Source organism: Heliangelus exortis, chromosome 10 (assembly GCF_036169615.1).
Source record: "Heliangelus exortis chromosome 10, bHelExo1.hap1, whole genome shotgun sequence".
Lineage (NCBI taxonomy): Eukaryota > Metazoa > Chordata > Aves > Apodiformes > Trochilidae > Heliangelus > Heliangelus exortis.
In genome coordinates this window covers 18767180-18788533 of record NC_092431.1, presented here as the reverse complement: position 1 = coordinate 18788533, position 21354 = coordinate 18767180, and positions in this window count along the sequence as shown.

Genomic DNA, 21354 nt, shown 5'->3' with positions numbered 1-21354 from the left:
CCTCTCCTAATGTGTAGATCTGTCAGATGACTGTGATCCAGTTTCAAACAAGAGCATTTCTGTGAATGCCAGACCCCTGCCCAATGCTGCTTGTGGAAATATACTGACTCTAGAACAAAGAATAAATTACTTTTTTTCCTACGAGTTTATCACAGCCAGTCATGTTTTCCTGCACATCAATAATTGCCAGTTCAAGTCAAACCTAAGGACACATCAAAGGTAGAGAAGTATCAGCCAGAATGTCAGGAGCAAGAGGAGACCTGCTGACCTACCTGCTTCTGTGCTCACTAATTAACTCAGTAAACTAATTGCACTCTCTTCTATGATTCTGGAGCTCATTTAATTTGCACCCTTCTGTAAACGTTTGCAGCTTGTGGCCAGATGGACAATTTTTTAAAGAAATTGAAGTAAAACTCTGCACCAGCTCACCTAAAGATGCAGCCAGCAGAGCTGTCCCTGCTCACTACTCCCTTTGAGCATCTACTTGGGGTTTTTCTCTTTCACACTTTGCTTTTTCTCAAGAGCCAGTGCTTTTTTTCCAGGTTTTCTGTCTGCCTTGCAGCTTGCACCCCCTCACACTGAAGCCTCAAACCACTCCAAAAGCCAATGAGTGCAAATTCTGCCTTGTTGTCAAAGCAGACTTAAGGACTCACTGAACAGGGCAAACCCAAGAAGTGTGGAAATGAAGTCTGGAGGTGTTTTGAACTGCAAAGTGTTGAGCAGTTCCTGAGCCACATGTGGGTGGTGAGAGATAAGCTCCTGGGGACTGCCTGTTCTCACCATGGGATGATGGGAGCATTGCCAATGGTACTGCAGACCCACAGGAATTCATGCAAGAAAAGGGAAATTATAACAAAAGTCACTTTTCTTCCCTTAATGACTCTTAACACTTAGATGGTGAAGCATAATCCTTCCCAAAAACTCAGACCTGCACTTCCACACCACCTGAATCCGTTGGCAGAGTTAGTTAGCTCTCAAAGTACAGGCTGGGCAAAGGGAAATGGGAAAAAAAGCTGAACCAAGGCATAGATAACTGAGTTTTCAACATGCAATCTACATGCTCATCATTTTCTCATGCACTCCATGCCCTTAATTAAAAAGGGCATTTAAAAAGGGCACAATTGTCAGGAAATTAAAACACTCTAAAACATTTTTTTTTCTCTCCTGTATATGAACAAGGCTGAAACTATGTTCAGTAATAAGCCTTCATGTTGGCTCAATGAACTGTTGGACACTTAACTTGCACATAGTCCTGTTAATCCCATTGGCAGTTTGCTAAAAGCTGTGAATTTCTTTCCATACAGTAAGCCCTGTGTCACAAATGTAAAACAGACATAAAGCACATGGATTCACACGTCCTCTCCAAGTTAATCTCAATCCTTAGGAGTCCTCAGGCCAACAGATTTAGGTGTGGTATAATTTTATATATATATATATATAAAATTACAGACTGACTGGCCAGATGAAGTTTTATATAACATGTTTTCTAGAAAAATGAAACAGTATTTCATTTTAGTACAGGATTAAGCACTATGGCACATAGGAAAATATCAGTTCAGGAAATATACAGAATAGTTAGAAGAATTGTAAGATGGGCAAGGAACTGGATGAAGTGGAGATAACAAAGGCTGCATTAAAAGCTGGAGCTAGAGGGGTGTTCTTCAAGGATCACTCTTGTGAACAATCTTAGGCATTATTTGCATTAATCATCTCGACAGAAAATGTAGAAATATGTTGCTAAACTTCCTGAATGCACTGTAAATCCAAGAAGTAGTATTAAATAAGGCAAAAGGAGCATTTTGAAATGTGAAGTTCTAGAAAAGGGATGAAAAGATTTAATAAAAAGTATAAGACCATGCAGTTAGGGAGTAGTAATAGTTTCTCCTTTACACTGTGAATTTTTCTGGTTGAAATAAGAGAAAGATAAAGATGTTTATCACAAGCCACACGTCTTAGAAAGACATAAAAAAGGCAAATGTAATTCTGCTGCCTCAAGAAAGATAATTCCACCAACCCAAGGAAGTGTGCAGGATGTCCTATAGGAAACACTGCTGTGTCCCTGCCTGCACTGCTCCTTGTTTCTTGTCACAAATGTTGAAGCAGAAGAACTCAAATTGAAACAGAGATCTTTTTATCATTTGAGTGCCTTATCACCTCACATAAGAAAGGGCTCTAGGTTTGTTGGGATGGTGAATCCACCTGTGAATACTAAATAAAACATCTTATCTTGCTTAGTCAGAGGTACTGGGCTCAGTGATAATAGTTTGTCCTCAGGAAATTCCTGATGAAAATAAACATCATAGGAGACAGAGAGATGTTTACTAGATGGCACCCTGTTAGCACAAGACTAAAATTTATTATTTACTGGCCACCAATACAAGTGGAATAAGGAATAAGGAAAGTTTTTCTAGAAACAGAACACTGTGATACTGAAGCAGCATTCCTGTGTCAGCAGAGGAAGACAAAATCCTCCTGCTTGAAGACAGTTTTATGAAAGTATGAAAAAAGCCCTGGAATAAAAATAGCTTGAAATTAGAGAAACTTGGAACTACATCCAAAAAATGCCCAATGTACATCTATAGCCCTTACTGCTAAGCTACACACACACATCTTATTATGCAGAAAGAAATAGTTCATGTTTTTCCTCTGATTCAGTATTTATTAATTCTAGTCTACAAAAGGAAACAAAATCTTATTTTCTCCTTTTCTCCTTTCATTAGGAAAATTATCCAAAACCTCACAAAGACAATACTTATAGAGCAACTTTGATTCTGAAGAGCAAAATAGTTTTGTTTTGAATGAATGCAGTTTTATTGCTAAGCTGTAGAGCAACAACTGGAGAGCACTACCCATGCTGTAAAAAAGTATGAGGTCTTATTCAATTTACTATTACAGTGCCCAAGGAAAATAATTTTTAGAGACACTAATTCCTACACAGGGAGTCCTAATTTTTAAGAAACCAAACAAAACTTTCTGTATCACCTGTAATCTTAAAAAAATCTTTTTCCTACCTGCTTGTAACTTCAGAAAGATTAGTAGCACTGACTCTTCTAGGATACAGTTCTGTGGTTCTTGTCATTCTAGATAATTTAAACCCAGTGTCCACTTATTAAATCTGAGCCCTTTATTATCTTGCATTTTTAACTACATTTTGCATTTTCAAAGCCTATTAGTAGGTCATGGTCTAGTCATAGACAGACCACACATATAAATAACAGATTCATTTTTAGAAAAATCAATGTTTGTCCCACAGCCTAATATTAAAAGTGGGTAGTTAAAAATGAACTTGCATTTTAATGTCAGATATTTCTTAGTATATTTCTCCACCTCAAACACTGCCTGAAAGTACCAGCAGAACTATTACCTCTGTGCCTGACAACAGCAGCACAGAACACTTGAAGGAAGGGCCATTTGATCAGTCATTAATGAGACCTGGCTTAATCTTTGAAGTCTAAAGACTCTGGGAGGTTTAGAAGCCAAGGTGGACTTTGAAAAATCATTAAATGCAAATGAATCTTTTGACCTTGCAAGAAGCAAGCACTTAGTGCAATGTTAAGTACAGCCATGTGAGTGGCACTAACAAGCCCAGCATAAGCAATGGGTGGGAGGGTGGTTAAACACATGGATAAAACCTCCAAAGTATCACAGCCCAGACTCAGGGTCTGTCTGTGTGCTGCCACTTTGACAAATTATACTGTCAATACTTCAAGATTTTTTTTTTGCTATGATTTTCAGCAGAAAACAAAAAAATCCTTTTTTTTTTTTTTGAGGTCTCAATTTCTTTATCTTCCATATTCCATTAGATGACACGACTGCAAGTTCTCTACACATTGTAGAAGAGTAAAAATCTAATAAGATCCATACTTACACCATTGTCCTTTACTGTAAACTATCACTGTTCCCTGTATATTACAGTGAAAATGAAAAAGTGCTTTTCTTCTTCTTGTTATGCTCTTATACCTATAAATATTTCAGCACTGAAATTGTTTGAAAATACAAAACCTGACATTTTAACCCCCTCAAACAATATTCCTTTCTAAATACTTTAATAAATGAAGTGAAATAAATTAAATTGCATTGAAATAAATGCCCTTTAATGCAGAAATGATATAAAACATCCTTTAGGGCAGCATGAAATTATTATCTGAAGATACTTTTCCCTGTTCTTGCCACCACTATTTAGTTTCTGTCCTGTATCTTGTTTAAGTGTTTCAGTTTGAATATGTCTGAAGAAAAATGGGGGATCTTAATCCCTTGTAGGGCACCTCATGGTTTCAGCCCCTAAAGAATCTTTGTGATAGTCAAGAATTTTCTCTGCTCTGCCAAAATGAGTATTATGAAAAAGGAAGGAAGCAGAGGTGAGTGAAACTCAGCCAAAAAAAAAAAAAAAAAAAAAAAAAAAAAAAAATTATTATTAAAGGAATCTTTACAGACCTGACTGGCCAATTCATCCTGCTTCCTACCTGACCACATGCTGGTTTTTGGTCCCCATCCAAACCCTGCTGATGGACACAGGAGCCTCTCCATGGAGCTGAGTGCACTTTGGATTGCAGCATAAAAACCCAAGTCAGACAATTCTAAAGTCTTGCTGAATAAGGCTTTACCTCCAGAAATGGATTGGTGACTAAAGATTTCAGACACTAAGAACAGAGTAAGAATATGGTTTGTCCCATCCTGCATTCAATATTTGAAGTATTTTGTCATTTCTTTTTATTCAAGTGAAGAACTGATGCTCAAGATGAAAATCTGAAAAAAACAGGAAGGGTTGGGTGCAAAATGGATTCAGCAAATAGATGGAATTCTTGAAACAGGGAGCAGTGAGGGGTGGGAAATGGTAACTCAGGAGATGTCCAAGTGAATTAGGAGCAGAAGTCTCCTTTTGAATGGGACAGATGCAGTAAAAAAGTATTTTAAAGCTACTGCCAATACTTACAGAAATAAAAATACTCAAAATTGCATTGGTTTGAAACAACAGTTGCTAAATTATTTCATAGGGAAAGTAGGAGACAGTAAATGAGCATATACTTTAAGTGACATTATAATGGAGGATAGGTGGAATTTCTGAAAGCATCCAGCACTATTTAATTGCACTCACTAAAACCAGTAACAAAAATTTACTGGTTTTGGTAGAAATAAAGCTGGTCACCATTAAGATATTCTGAAAAGCTTCTCTTTAAAATCCAGAAGTGCAGCTCAGTTTGCTACACCACCTCAAAAAGCAGAACACTTGCCTGAAAAGAACTATCTTTCATATTGTTATTAAATATAACTTCTCTGTGAATACACTGCTTGATGGCAGTGAAAAGCTGCCATCCTTCTCTGACACTATATCTGAAAACAGCAAAGTGAAAATATATTCTCTACATTAGTGATCTATTTCTAAAGCAGGAAGCATTCAGTGATATCTGACTGAGTTATTTACAATTCTGGAAGTGTTGCTGCTTTGTTATTTTGAAATATGGAACAGACAACCCAGGAGATTGTTAAACACTTGGTTTTGAGACATTCTTGTGAACTTTGGGCAGCCAGCCAGAACTAGCATCACCAAATGGTAAAATGTTAGGCATTTTTTAATTGCCTTGACAACATCTGTAACCACAGAGTTAAAGGAGCATCAGTGTTCACACTCCTGTGTTATTACAGAAGGACTTTCTGTAGTAGAAGCATCCTGAATCAGAGCAGCCCTGGGAGATGCACAAAGGACTTTTGTATAACTTTTTTTTTTTTTTTTGAGCAAGTTACTCATCATGTAGCAGCTTCCTTTGCTATCCCTTTCCCCAAAAATGACAAACAGCACAAATAAATGTATTCAGTGAATCCAAGGCATCACTTTTCCTCAAAATTCCAAAAAGCTCTTGACAGTGGGTGTAGAGAACTAAGCCCAGTCTATTCCAGCTCAGTTTCAAAGCAGCCTGCACTTGAGGTCTTAAGAAACCAGTGAGGGCAACTGGACAGAAGAGGCCACATTTGGGGTGAGAAGATGGATTCCTGAGCAGGACCTTCATGAGCATCCTATGTGAGATAAAACTGTCCCCTGCTGAAACCTATTTCGAGAGGACAGCCTGAAAAAGCACTGGCAAAATATTAATAACATCCTAATCCCTGCAACTTCTGAGTTCCTGACTTTCTCCTGAAGCTTTCTTTTTTGTTCTCCTCTAAAAGGGCAAGGTAGAGGACCAAGGAGGGGCAGATGAAGAACATGTCCTCACCCTCCAATGCAGGAAGCAGGAGCTCCAGGGCACTGCCTGTTTCAGACTCAGCATCTCCTTTGTTATAAACTAACACAAAACTCCTCTGGGCACACTGGACCCAAATAATTCCTTAAAACACTAAATGAATGGCGACAGGTTTAGTACAAAAAATAGTGGTTTTACTCAAGGTGAAGAGATGGAAAAGGGCTGACATTTAGTCTCACGTGACCTTTATCAAGGACAGTACAAAACACACAGTTTTTGCCTTAATGACTCACTGTAGCTAGGAGTCTTTGACTTTGATAAAGGTCACTCAGGTTGGGTGATTTTCAGTTATCCTTATCTGAAATAAAAATGACATTCTTATTAGTACAGTTGTCCTCATTTGTAGAATTGCTTAAAAAAAAAAAAAAAAAAAAAAAAAAAAAGTCATTTAGTTCCAGGAGGAAATTTTCCTGCTATTCTGCATCAAACACAGCCTTTTCTACTGTGCCTGTTTAATTCTGCAAAGCTCTTTTCTCAGATCAAATAAGCTGCCCTCTGCTCATGTGAGCTGAGCTCCACTAATGGGAGTAAATAAATGGTGGAGCCCAGTACAAACGCCACTGGTTTTGGGGTTTTTTTTTGTTTTGTTTTTTGCTTTTTTTTCTTTTTAATAACTCATTCATTAAGCAATAGAACTAAATGGAAATGGGGCACATTTATGAGTGCAGTCACACTGTACTTAAGATAATTGGGACCAGCTGTTCCACTCTTCTCTTTCTGGAAGAATGTAACGTTGCACAAAGCAAGCACAGCAAGACAGACTCAAGGAAGATGCTGAAACATGTACTTGAAGCCTCAATAATTTTCAATGTTCTTCTTCAAAAAGTTTCTTCTTCTGGTTGTGAAAGCTGTATTTTCCAGCTGATGCTCAGATTTTTGTTTTCTCCATGTAAATTCCACAAACCCTGACAACCATTTTTAATTCCTTTCCATGCTTTGGTGTTTACCCAAGCCAGGCCACCTTGAATTAATTACATACATACAGGGCAGAGACAGAGTTTACTTTATTGTCTGCAGAGGAAAATGCTTTCTGCAAACCATTTCTTTCTAAAACTGCCCAGTATGGCACATTCTTCCCTCCAAAACTCATCTCAAGAGGAGCTTGACAAAGAGTTTTTGCATCCACAAGTTGCTGTGCTGCAGAAATACTCATCTGGAGACAGACTGCATCCCTGTGTTGTAACTGAGTAAAGGTAAGTAAATTAATTCAGACTGCTCTTTCTATGCCTACAGAAAAAAAAAAAAAAAAAAAAGAGATAACAATGTAAAGGGGTCAGTTTTCCCTGCCATGGGGTTAAAGGAAAGAGGAGGAGAAGATGTGACTATCAGGCAGGACAGTGCAGCCAACTGAGGGCAAAAATCCCTCAGGAAAAAGTGGGAAATAAGGTATAGCCTGTACCTCTACAGCAACCTGTTCCTAATTTCTTGGATTAAATATAGTGTGCCCAGACTGAGATCAATTCCTTAGGAAGGCACAGTGACTCACCTTAGAAGAGCTGCAAAAGTTTTGCAGTCAACTGCAAAATACATGGATTAAAGGATCTTTCCAGCTAATAAATAACATCCATACAAAAACAAACCTTTGTTTATGGCTGCCTTTAGGGATGTTTGTTTCATTGACCTCCTTTGATGTCACCCTCTCAACTCACAAATAAAAATACTCCTCCTCCTACTATTTTATTCTGCTGTTGTGGCTTGAAAGATACACTGCTGGAGATGGTGAAGTAGCCTGAAGGTAGCTGCACAGGTCTGTTAGAGCTAATGGAAGAGAGTAATTTGGCCTTCAAAATTTTTAGGCTGCAGTACATCCTAGGACAAAATTCAGCAGAAGATTTCCAACCCAAGGCATCTGGACATAAATTCAGACTAGGTTTGTTTTTCTCAACAGATTCTGGGCACCTCAAGCTGCATCAGACTCCTCAGTTTATAATGAGAGAGGAACATGCTAAATAGTAAAGCTTTCAACATTCTGGTCTTTTAAATCTGAAGTTAAATTCAAACCCTACACTGGCTTTGCATTCCTGACCCCACTGACCCTTACACCATCACATGGCTTCGTTTTGCTTCTCTGGGATTGCTCAGGGAAACAGAGATTCACTTTAGAAAATTTCTAGGATTTTCACAACACTACTTGCTTTATATATTCCTGAAAGAAGCTGGCATGGCATTGGAAGAGGGGGAAAAAAGTAGTCAGAAGCTGATAAAGTAACAGTCTGTGGAAGATTCTGCATGGGTGAAGACACAGCTGAACTACAGCCCACCCCTACTTCCACAAAAGCCAAACCCATTGCCATTTACTCCACAGAACTATTATTACTGTCCCAAGGGAAGAGCAAAAATAGCATCCCAGTTTGCATCTGGCTTCTAGCTTTATGGCAGAAGAAATGCATGAAAGAACAGGTCACACAAAAGAGGAGACCAAGTCAATCTCATTTTATGTCTTTGATTCAGTTGTCCTCAGCCTTGAGGGACAGTAGTTCTCAGGGAAAAAGTGCAACTAACTTGGCCCCTGTCACCCAGTTCTGAGTGGTTTAGGACTGTTATGATGCTACCCAGCAACTGGCCCAACTGGTCCATCAATCACAGGACATCTGGCCAACTGGTCACTATTCCCTTAGCAGTAACTATGAAATGGTTTCTCTTGACCTTCCTGAGAGGAAATACAATATCTGGATTTAAATGAGCCTGCACCAGTACAACTTCAAGGTACAGTTGTACTGTACAAGCTCAGAGTCAGTGACCTGCTAAGAAAGTGAGCAGACCAAATCCTGTAAGGACAAGCACGTATCCCCTGCACATTAATGCATGTCTACATACATCAAGTTCAAGTACATCCTGATTTTCCCCAGTAAAAAAAAAATAATAATAAAAAAATCTACACACCCTGCTCTTTCCACAGATGGTATCCAGCATTCAGAAGAGGCCCTGAGCTGGCACAGACTAATTAAGAAGAAAGGCAAGGATTATACTTATGTGTAAATGATACTCTAAAAAGGAAATGGTATCAATAATGTAGTAGTAAAATACTTGAAAGAAAATGGATTTTTGATGAAGTCAGTTTTTCAAAGTCTTTCTCCAGTAAAGAGAAAAATGCTTTCAAATTGCTGCTCACCACTGACCGCTGCTACTTGTTAACATTTTGCCCTTGGGAGAAAATACAGCTCAGCAGTACAAGGGCTCTATAATAAGCATCTTTATCTACTCAGGATTCTCAGGCCTGTCATTATTTTTTTTTTTTTTTGCCTCCTGAGCCATACTGTAAACTGCATACCACTGGGGCTGACTCAGAGAGGCCTCTGGAGGAGGAGATGGAAGAGCTGTTTTCTCACGAGAAGTTCAACATGGTGAAATTCCTCATCCATTTCAGCAGCTCCAAAGCCATTTTGCACCCAGCTTGACCTGGCAGATGTAACTCTTCTGCTCTCACCCCTTCATTTGTCTGCATTTGGCACGGACTCATGGCTTTTTGAAGTGCCCAATGGCTTTCCTGGTTGGAGGAAAAAGCCAGGGCCTAGTCAAATATCAGCACGAGAGCAATATCCTAGGTGGTTCTTGGAAGTGGCAGAAAGAAAGGGGAGCTGACAGCCAACATTCCTGTCCTGCCAGCTTGAAGGATGTTGCCTGCAGCCAGTCACCATATATTTGGCTCCAAAGTAGGGAGCAGAGAGGCCAGAATAATGCAGAGAATTTGGATGATTTGTTCTCTGTCCCTCAAGGCAGACAGGGAGCTTTGAAGCTTACAAGCATCACCTGCATGCCCTGCCTTCCCCAAGCCTGATGTCAGGGGACTGGCAACAGGAACCTTCCTCTTAAGTGCTCTCAGAGACTTTTGGTGGACAAATGTGATGGTTTCCAAAAGGGCCTTTATTCTAAGCTGTCTTCAGGTATATTGCCATTCTCTGAATTTGCTTTTGTTTTGTTTTTTTAATCACATGAAGGCTTTTAACCTGCTCAGTTAAAGAAAAACTTCCTGACTGCATATAACCAACCTGTGCTTTTACAGCAAGGAACAAAGGAGACTTCAGAAGCCCTTGATCTGATTTAGATCCAGCAAATCTCTACAGTGCAACAGGGGGGTCAGAATAAAAAGAAATAGTGTCAGAAAGCACCAAGACATTCACCTGCAGCTCCAGGTTAAACATTTACACTGTTGAGGATCTGAACCAGTTTGTGAACGGGGATAAATATTTTTATGCCTCCACTGCCAACATTTTGGGTGTTGGAGAGAGGGGACTCTTCATTACAAGGTGACTTCAATGTGTACTTTAGCACTTTTAGGAGGGTAAATAAATGCCATTTGAGAGGAAGACTCCATGAGCAAAGTATTCTGTTGCTGGAACTTAAACTTCCAGCAACAAAGAAGTTTAAGTTACACAAATTAAAGGTCCTGCTAAGATACCATTTTTAAGCCCATTCCATCACCTTATATAAACCTACAAACCAAACACCATCACCAATGCTGGTTAAGATTTCTTCCTTTGGTCCCTATGTCACTTTGCCCACCACCTTATCTTCCACTCTGGGTGGACACAGACCTAAATGAGAAGGCAAAAAATTTTACACGTGCAGAGATAAACCTAGGAAGGATAAAAAAAAGAACAAGTCATATGACAGGTCAGCTGCTGCAAAGGGAGGTGGGGTCTGTAGGCATCCTGAGCTTGGACTGCCTTGGAACAACATCCATGCACTCAGCTGAGCCACTGACTTACTGACTACAGAGCTCAGAGAAAGGTCAGACCATGCACCCTGAGAAAAGGGCTCCTAGAGAAAAGTCACCCAAATTAGAGGCACACAAGGAATGTTAATTCTAAGCCAATATTCACAACTGAGTCGTCAGCTCCTGTTATTTCTGGGAGGCTGAAGTTCTGTGTGTGCCACTGCTCTGACCCACCATGTGCTCTTCTACAGCACTGCTGATTCCTGCAAACATGCACACGTTGTCATTAATAATGTGTGACCTTACAGATAGTTTATTAATGGAAAATGTTGCTGTTTCCAGAGGAAAAGGGTTTCAGCCTGAAGCAGGCTGTCATTGGAGGAGTGCTCCATTTCAGATGTCAGTGAATAAAGCAGTATGAAGCTAACTAAAGGTAACCTAGAAAGGAAGAGAAAAAAACCCACAAATTTGTGCTATGGCTTTGCTGTGTTATGCTTTTGCTATTTGGCTATGCTTTGTTATGGCATAAAAAATAAGCTGTGAAATGCTTTTCTTGAATTTTTGAAATTATATTTTTCCTTATCCTTTAATAATTAATTAATTGTAGGATTAATTTCCATTTCCAATAAGTAATTTACTCATAGTAGAAATCTAGGTATAAGATGTGGGTGACCAGACCATTCCCTGCATACATAGACCCATCTAAATAATTTTAATCCATTTATATATTTAGTCCAACAAGCATCTGGACCTCAGAATTGACAGCTTGATAAATTTTGGGTTTTTTAACAAGTGGGTGTAAAGTTCCATGTCTAGGGCTGGAATAACCTGCAGACTACACAGGTTTATTAAGATAATAGTTTAGAAAATGTTTGTGGCACCTGAACACAGCCTTTTCACAATGAAGCAGATGTGATTGAAGAGGATTGGATAGGAAATTAATGCTACTTTGATTTATTTGTATGTCTGTAATAGATTGTTACTTTTAACCACTATTTCCCTCACTTTCAATAAAAAGATCAACTTGTACAGGCCACAAAATACCAAGGAAAAAACACAGAAGACTTGGAATTCACACCAAGGAAGATGAGCAAACCTGTTGCTACCATCCACACTAATGACCAAGCAACAAATAAAACCCAAATCTAGGCTGGAAAAGTAGCACAAAATTTGTAATCTCTTTTAAGTTAGAGAAATATTGTGTTAATAGTAAGGCAAAGACCAAGAGTCAAAACATTCTCAAAGTAAAAAACAAGTATTCTGGAATCATGTGAATAAATTAAAGGCAAAAAAGGAAGCTGCAAAAGTCATCTTAAAAATAGGACAAAGACCTTTGACAAAGAATTGTTAAAATATGGAAAAGAAATAAATCTTGAGTGTGCTACATTCTATGATCTAGAAGACTAAAATAACATTTGGAGAGCCTTGAATCAGTATGAAATATTTCAGAATTGTTGGCTTGCCTTCAGACATATCCCTGGGACATATTGTGGGAACATTCCTTGCACAAAGTATTCTAGTTGGGATACAGCTGGTAGCTTCCCATGAAATCCTAGTTCCAACAATACTGTAAATACTGTCTTATAAACAAAGCTTTTTTAAAAGGATCTTTCAAGAAGATGACAACACCATACAGTAAGGTACCCTCAACCAGCTGCCCCTGCTTTTTTTGGGGTTTAAAAGACCAGATGTTCAGAAATACACATTTACAATGACACCTCCAACTGGAATGTACAACTGCCACAGCCATCATCATACACAGTGACTTCAATGTGTATTTTAGCACTTTTGGGAGGGTAAATAAATGCCATTTGAGAGGAAGACTCCATGATCAGAAAACCAGGCTAGCAGGAGGTGTTGTATTTTACATGACATTATATAAATTCCCTGGTTTAGAAACCTTCTCTTCTCCCTTTTGCTTTCAGCACCTAATTCCTACCTCCCACCCTTATTTTTAAGCCTGTTTTTGTTATTTGTCTCTAATCTTGCCCTTGCCCCCACTAACCACCCATCATGCAGCACCCAAATCCAGGAGAGTCAATGTTGGTGAGGAATTTGCCAGTGTTGAATCCTCAAAAGAAGGCAAAATGAGCAAGTCTGCATCTGGTGGTCAGAAAAATACTTCTAAAATAGTTCAAAATACTGTAAAAGTCCAGCAAGGCAAACATATGTTCCTCCTGCAGCTGTCCATCATCTCATGAGCCTGGCTGCCACTTTGGCTTATGCTCTGTAATACCCAACTCCCCATTGAAAACTGTGAGACAACGTGGGGAATGACATTCTCACTATTAACAGCAGCACTGGGGCTGTCCCTTTGTCAATCACCCCTAATCTGGGCTCTTATTAAAAATAATTTGAAGAGCTGATATCTGTGCTGACAGTCTCCGGCCCTGGTGCAGCAACCCATTGGGTTGCAAAAGGATTTAGTGGTCCAAATGCTGCAAGAAAAAAGGATTTAGTGGTCCAAATGCTGCAAGAAATCTTGTAACTGCCCAATTATCACTTGATGGCCACCACTCTCCAGCACCCTGGGGGCCATGTCCTTGAAGATAAGCTCTGTTTATGTTAACTTAGTGTCAGGATGTACAGCATATGTCTGGGAAGCTGGATGAGTGCCCTTTTGCAGGATGTTCTCTACATTCACATCGTGCAGCTAAGAGCCCTGAAGGTGTTGAAAAAGAAGAAAAGGCCTTTCATGGAGTTTAATCCAATTAAAGCACATTAATGAAGGTTAGGATCATCTGTCACATTATCCAGACACATCCTTTCATGCATCATCGTCTGATTACAAAGTCTGATTTTCTTTAAAGGCTTTTCATCTTCACCAAGAAAATGGGATGGGAAATTCAACATTTAAAATATGGGAGGCTTAGATGGGATTTATGTTTCTTCCCATTTTTATTTCCCCCTTCTCTCTTGACAAAGTAGGATATTTATATTAAGACAGTGAACTCATCAGGTGGTACTACCTGTCATGCAACTGCTAAAGCCTAGAGAGCAACCCCAAATAACACTTCCTAGGCTTTTTATTTAGGGAATGTAAAATCTTAGCACAGATAAATAAAGGAAGAAAAAAGCAGAGACTGAAACACCAAACACTACAAGTGAATAAAGGATTTCAGGCTCTGTCACTGCCAGAATGGTATCAAGCCAGATTTCTCCAATAGCACTGAGTCCCCTCCCCATCATGGACACATTAAGTTTTTAGCAGTCACCAGAGACAGCTCTGCCATCCTTGACCTGAAAAGAGGGTCAGGCAGTGAAATTGTCCTCACCCTTCTGATTTGCTCCTTGAAGCAGCTGCAGAGCAGAAATCCCCATGCTAACAAAGCTAACATTAGAACCAGAAGCACTCTAATTACCAAAACTCTCTCCACAGGTAAATCCATTAGAGATGAACATGATGAGAATTCTACTGGATAAAAAATGACTGGGGAAATTCAATGCCACAATAATGCCCCCAAAATACTCTTTCACCTCATCATTAACCCATGATAGCAAACATGGCAATTTCTCACTATATAACCCCTCTAACTGGTTACTGCTGCCTCCCTACAGAAGGTTACTGGTCTAAAACCACAATTGTTCAGAAAATATCATTACCCATGCCAAGGCAAATGCCAGCTACTCGTGTCACCTGGCAGGAAGGCTGCTCAGATTGACTTTGCACAGAAGTCCTACAAGGATGCCCAAGTAGTCACCAAAGTCCCACTTGCTCACAACAGCCAACTACAGAAAAAAACCAGATTCTTGCCATTATCCCACTGCAGCACCTCAACCTTCAGGCAGCCTTTTTATGTCTTCTTGGAATTACTGCTCCAGGCTGCATGGAGATCCAGGCAGGCAATATCCATGTATTTTTGCTTTTCCTCCCAGCCAACAGGGCTAAAGATTCTCATTTCTGAAGAAACAAGGACATGCTGCCTGATGCAGTGTCCACTTTTGGCTCGGTCCCATTGCTCGTGTCAGGATCCAGGCACATAATGCTGAAATTTGGGCAGTCTGTACTCTGATATTTGCAATACTGGGTGCAAAACAAAAAGCCAGACTTGCTGGGTCTCTCTGACAGTATTACTGAGAGGCTGAAAGGATTAATGGAATACGTAGGGCAGGAACTGCTTATTGGCATTCAAGGAGTGTTCAGAGCCTTCAAGGATGTTAGGTTTTTAACATAGATCATCTTTGGGGTTTATTAAGTTCACTGTGCAGCATGCATGACCAGTGTGCTTCATTTCTAAGTTGCATTACTGAGGAGCATGCCCTGCTGAGGACTCCATACATTTCTGAAAATTCAGTATAGACTAGAAAGAATGTTTCTCATCTTCCATTGCTTTGCTGTCTCACAAACAACTTATTTCAACCTTCCTTCTGTGGAAGGATGAGGGGATCTATCTTCAATGTTGGAACTTGAAACACCTGTGAGGACTTATTTAAAGGAGTGGTGGGTGAAAAGGCAAAATACAATGAAAAGGTATAAAGGATGTTGTGCTATTTTCATTTCTTTCCTACTTCTCATGTGCCAAGATGATGCAAGTAGTACTGCTGCAAAACCAGGAGACTCCTCCCTATATTTGTGCTTAGAATACTGCAGACATCATTTTGATTGAGCCACTATGCATTTACCTACTGGGGACAGACATTTCCTTGCAAGCAGATGCAACTACTAAAGCTCAGGCAGCATCAGGGGCACCACATGCAGTTTTACCCAATTTTCTTCAGCACTGCCAGACTTATGATCCCAGCTTCACCCAATGTAAAAGATCAAAACCACTATGAACCTGCCCTCAAAGCTTTGGGGAATGGGCAAAGTAGAAAAACTGGTCAAGATCAACCTAGTCTAACATTCAATACAAAATACATACAACAAACCCCTGGGAATTCAAGGCAACTTGCATATTCCACATCCTCTCTATTGGTAACACATTGGCAGTTCAGATCAGTGGCAGCTGGCACAGCAATATCCCATGAACTCATTTAGTTATAAAACTTACTTATTCTGCAGTGTGTGTCCTTTCTTAGTGCCTTCAGTAGTAAGTTAATGTCCTGATGCACAAGCTCTCATTAGCATGCATTCAGCAAATACAGGTTTGGCATGAATCTTGCTTGGTGAACTTGTAGATTCAGATAGCCTGAAACTTCAGAAAAGCTTGCATCCCATTATAACCCCTTCTTGGTTTTATCCTTTTCCCAGTTATCACTGGTCACATTAATCATTCTATGAATGTAATTGTCAAATTGTCATTTTATGAAAGAAAAAAGGTGCCCTTGTGCCAGGCTTACATTTCCATGTGCCCTGTTTTATACCAGTAGTAGCAGACTTAACAAAGAGAATGTGACCTGATTTCCCAGATGTCTGTAAATGTACTTGGCATTGAATTTTAAATCTGACTGAATTCAAAGCTCTTCATATAAAACACAACTCAACTTAACTTTTATCTCTTTTTTTTTTTTTTTTTTTCGCCTTTCTGTCTCTCAGCAGCTGTTCTTCTTTTATTATTTCATGTGCTATATTCAATATGCAAAGTTCCCTTGTTTGTTAGAGTGCATTACACTTTCTAATGCATCTGTCATGTTGGAAAACAGGAAAGTAGCATAAAGCCTCTCTTGTGATTTTTTTTCCCCTCCAGTTAAAGGAAGGCTTAGTTAGAAAAAAATAAAGAAAAAAGAAGGGAAGGAAATTCGCCTCTGAGTATCTAGAGGGCTCAAGAAAAGTGTTCTTCAGCTTTATGAAACTTTAAAAATTAAAATACCAGTGAATTTAATGCTTAGAAATGACAAAACATGACTGGTCCTGGGAATTCTCCTTAAAAAGATGATTTTAGAGGTAAGACACGAGACAGACATGAGACCTGGATTCTGTTCTCCATCTACCAACAGCTTTCTGATTAACCTCTCAGGCTGTGTCAGTCCTGCAAATATGTAGAAAAATCATCCCTATTCTCATCTGAACCAATGCAGGATCCCACAAGAGTGTTTTTTTTTCAGATAAACCAGCCAGACCTGCTTTTACCCTTACTTAAGTTAATTCTGCCAAAACTGAGCCCAAGTCGTACACCTCAGAAGCCTTTTCCACGTAAAAGCTTCCCAGAAAATAAGCCACTCCAGCTTTGGTGTTAAGTTTCTTTGGAGCAGAGAGATCACCAGGCTTGGATCTGGGTATTTCTCAGCAGCAGTGAGGATTACTGAGCCCTAGGAGGAACCTAACCTCAGCACTATGAAACTTAAATTCAGCTTCCAGCAGCTCCAGCAGCAAAAGATCAATCCTGCAAAACTCTGGATGGCCCCTGCACCCCTCCTTAAGGGATCTTTCAGTATCAGCACAGCACTGAACAGCTGGAAAAACCATGCACACTATAGGGCATTTCTCAGTAGTAAATCAAAATTTTAAAAAATGGGCAAGATAATAAAAGTTAGGTCTATCACTGGCTGCTGGGGCACACATCTATGTCTAGATCTGAATACAATTTGTATGCATTACATAGGCATATATATATGCACTGCATATATAATATATATATTACATAGTGCATATGCATATGCACTGCTAGGGACATATGTGACATGGATAATACATCTTTTTTTAAAGCTGGGCTCAATATCAACTGAATTTTTTTATCCTTTACAGCAGTGTTTACACAGGCAAATATATTCCTTTTTGCAGATGGCTGTTGTTTGCTTGGTAGAGGCAAAACAACAACAGAAGGTAGTTTTTTGAAGCCAGAGCATGCAACTCTTACTCAAAAAAAAAAAAAAAAAAAGAAAAAAAAAATCCTACCACTATTCACTGGAATTCATCCAGAACATACTAAAACTTGATTCCAGGAGCACATCTGGGGCTGAAACACACTACAATTCCAAAAGCATGTGGTCACAAAAACATTTTACATCACTGAACAATGTTCTGGCAGGTTTTTTGCTGGTTCCTTGTGATTTCAGCAAAGTTTCAGTGTGGCAAAGCTCCCTGCAACTCCTTGTCTGGCACCTGAGGCTGGAGACTGGCCCCAGCAGCCAGCCCCCTGCCAAGTGTGGACCCAGCCTCTTTCATCTTCAGAGATCAGGTCTTTGTTTTGTAGTAGAGTGATATCAGATTTAACATTATCAGCTGCAAAACAGAATACACTTTTTCCACCCACTACTTCGAGTCCAAATATTTCCCTCTTTTCCATATTGTACGTGGATTTTCAGCAGTTTTTTGGGTACTGGCGACTCAAATGGAGGCATCAGGTGAGGTCACAACACAGATTTTGTCTGACTTTATTCCAAGTTTAAAGCTGATGCTCAACTGGCTACAGTGGGCAACAGAACTGGGATTTTTTTTCCAGTCTCTGTAGCTGGGTCTGACTCAAACTCTGCCCATGTTCACATTGGGTCAGTGTGGGCTGTGTTGCAACCTGCCCCAATGTGAGTGCTCAGAGGATTCTCATCTCAACCCAGTCACAGCACATTCTCTGCAGGACCTGCCAAAAGCTGTGTTCTATCATTTAGGCCAAAAGCACAACAGAACCTTTAAACACACTACAAAATTTTCTCCATGAAAATGGAGACTTGGTACTCATCCCAGAACTTTTTGGCTTCTTGTTACTAGGCTTTTTGGTCTATCCTAATGTTTGAAAAGGTATTTAAATGCCTCAAGTCCTTTCAAACTTCTAATTGCCTGTTAAACACAGGACTGAATGACTCAGAACTGAACCTACAGTCAGAAATTATGTGCTAAACCTGTTCCTAATTTTAACTGCACAGCTGCCCAGCCAACACAACAACTTGGATTCTCCATGTAGTGCTAAAGATGCAGTTAAGACTGCGTTTGAGATGGAAAATACTCATTTATACAATTCCTGGGAATTTAGGATGGAAAAATTTAAAAAAAAAACACTGAGGAAAGGGGTGAATTAAACCTCACTGCTCTGGAGTGCAAAAGATCTTGTCCCACACTGCAGAGAAATGTCTATCTCGTGGTAAAAATAACAGACTCTTCAGGTGACTATTCATGTTCAGAGACATCATACAAATTAATCCACCAAATATTTAATCATTCTCATGAAAGAGTAACTATTTAAACAAGAGTGGCTTGGCAAGCTCTAAGCTAATGGCCACAAGTGGCCTGATACCCAGGGCACTTCAGACAAGGGAGGAGCTCAAATCCCCTCCAAGAGAGTGCTCAAACACCTCTGCAGAAAAGGGCTGGGTTTGTGCAGAGTCTCTCTGGGTGATTTCCCCTCTCAGACACAATATCTAAATGCCTTCTGAACTAGGTCTGCCATGGCTCACTACTGGAGGAAAAATCAAGTTATTTAAGCCTGACCACAGCCTTCTGCCCAGCTCAGAATAAGCCAAGTGCTTTAAAGCCTTGTAATGCTAAACCTTCACTGCATCCCACGGGTGCAGGACGTACACCAGATGGACAAAGATGAGACTGAAACTTGTTTGAAAAAAAGAGTCTCATTCTATGCCAGCTTTGCTGGGATGTTGCAGATCAGAGCATGGCCCTCTGTTCTGATTCTAGGGTTTCCCTTGTTGTTCCTAACCACGTAAGGGGGAAAAAAGCCCATCTTTTACTTACACTGGTGTATCAGTACCAACAGCAGCAGAGCATGTGAAGGTGAATATCCATACCATTACATTCCTGAGGTTCTTTAGGTTCCTGAAAATGCCAGCTCTGTGCAAGCATTCAGCTTACAGTCTCCAGCAGTTCAGAGATCATAACAGAACAACTAAAAAGCAGTATCAGTAAATCAGAAAAAAAAAAAACCCAACTAATCCACAGTTTCACAGGTTTTTCCATTTCCTTTTGTTCCTTATTTGTTCTTTAGGGAGAGTAGCTAAATGTCTGAGAATGTCCCAGACACCCCAGGTCTGTCTGAGAAGGGGTAAAGAAAAGGTAAGACTGAGTAAAACAATAGGAGGAGTAAAAATTAAGCATATATTTCTGGATGTATGGGGGAGAACAGAAATTCAGAGACTGATGTGAATAGTGGGAATAAAAAGCTGCAGGAGCAGAGAAGCAGGAGGAATCCTATAGGTAGGAAGGGCTATTTCAAGACATCTGTTTGGAAAGTGATCAGCAGATGGAAGGCTCACAACATCTGGCACTTAAAGAGAAAGTCAATGTTTAACAGGATTTCCTCTGTCATTCAAAATACTGATTTTTTAAAATAAATAGCCTTTAAAATGGCACATACATACATATGAAAACACCTCCAAAGCAAGCTGGCCATGATGCTGAGCCTTAGCACATCACACAGCTGTTTCAAATGTGGCTACCACCTGCCCCCTAAGGGTAGATATAAACCTTAAAGCCTCGAAATTGAGGAACAGTTGTCCTCAGGTGAGCAGGTCATGTGATTTCCATGATTTAATCCAACCTTAAAATCCATCTGCTATTCCCATGGGCCAAAGTCCACATTATATGAGTAGAGAAATCCAGCACTGGGCTCCCCATCCAGGGCTAGAAGATGAAAGCATCCTGCCAAGTCCTCTACCTTGGGTTTTAACACAGCTGAAATGAGAACATCCTACATTTGGGTGCATTTGGAAAGGGCACCAGCCACAAATATCCTTCATTCTTCATCCTTCCTCCCTGAGAAGTAACCAGGCAGGAATGGGACACGTGCCACTTCTCTGTGTGCCTGCATTTCCTACCTTTCCCCTGGGAGACAGAAATGGGACAGAAGTGCAAAAAGCTATTTTGCAAGCAAAGACACACCTAGTGTTGGCCCACAGCTTATCTGTGCTTACAAGAGCTCTCTAGGCTATGGTGGTTGCTCTCCCAAAAATATTATATATTTAGATAAATGAAAATAAGTATTTATGAGATCAAGGTCCAGAAAAAAGAGAGAACACTTATCTATTCTTGCAGAAATGTCTGCATATATACATTTTTCAGATGTCAATATTTATAATATAGAGATATATTTATGATAAATGTTCCCTCCTAGAACAGAATATACTAATGAACCTGATCTCTGTAGTTCCCAAATGAGCCAAACTTTCCATCTACTAAATCCCATTAGATCAGTTGTGACTATGACCAGAACTGGCACTGTGATCCCCAAAATGAGGTTCTGATGACCTATGCTATCTTGGAAATTAATTAGAAATACCATTTAAAATAGAGTAGTGATATTTTGGTTCTTTTTTTTTTCCATAGCAACTATTCTAAATCAAGTATTGTCTCCACACGTTAAATCACTCTGGCCAAAACCACCACACAGGGGCTAAGGTGGATGTGTAAGAGGGAGCAATATCTCAAAAATGCTCTCTCTTTCAGAAGGGGAATTTCTTTTCCTGTTCTTTTCCTTAAGCTGAAGTATTTGCTTCATCCAAATTGAAAAAACATGTGCATGGAAAAAATGTAACAGGAAACTTGGAAGAAGGAGCCACAACAGGAGGTCATCATTAAAAAATTCTAAGTTTAGAGCTGTGGAAGGCCAGGAAGTGTCATTCACCCCTTACACCCTGCTA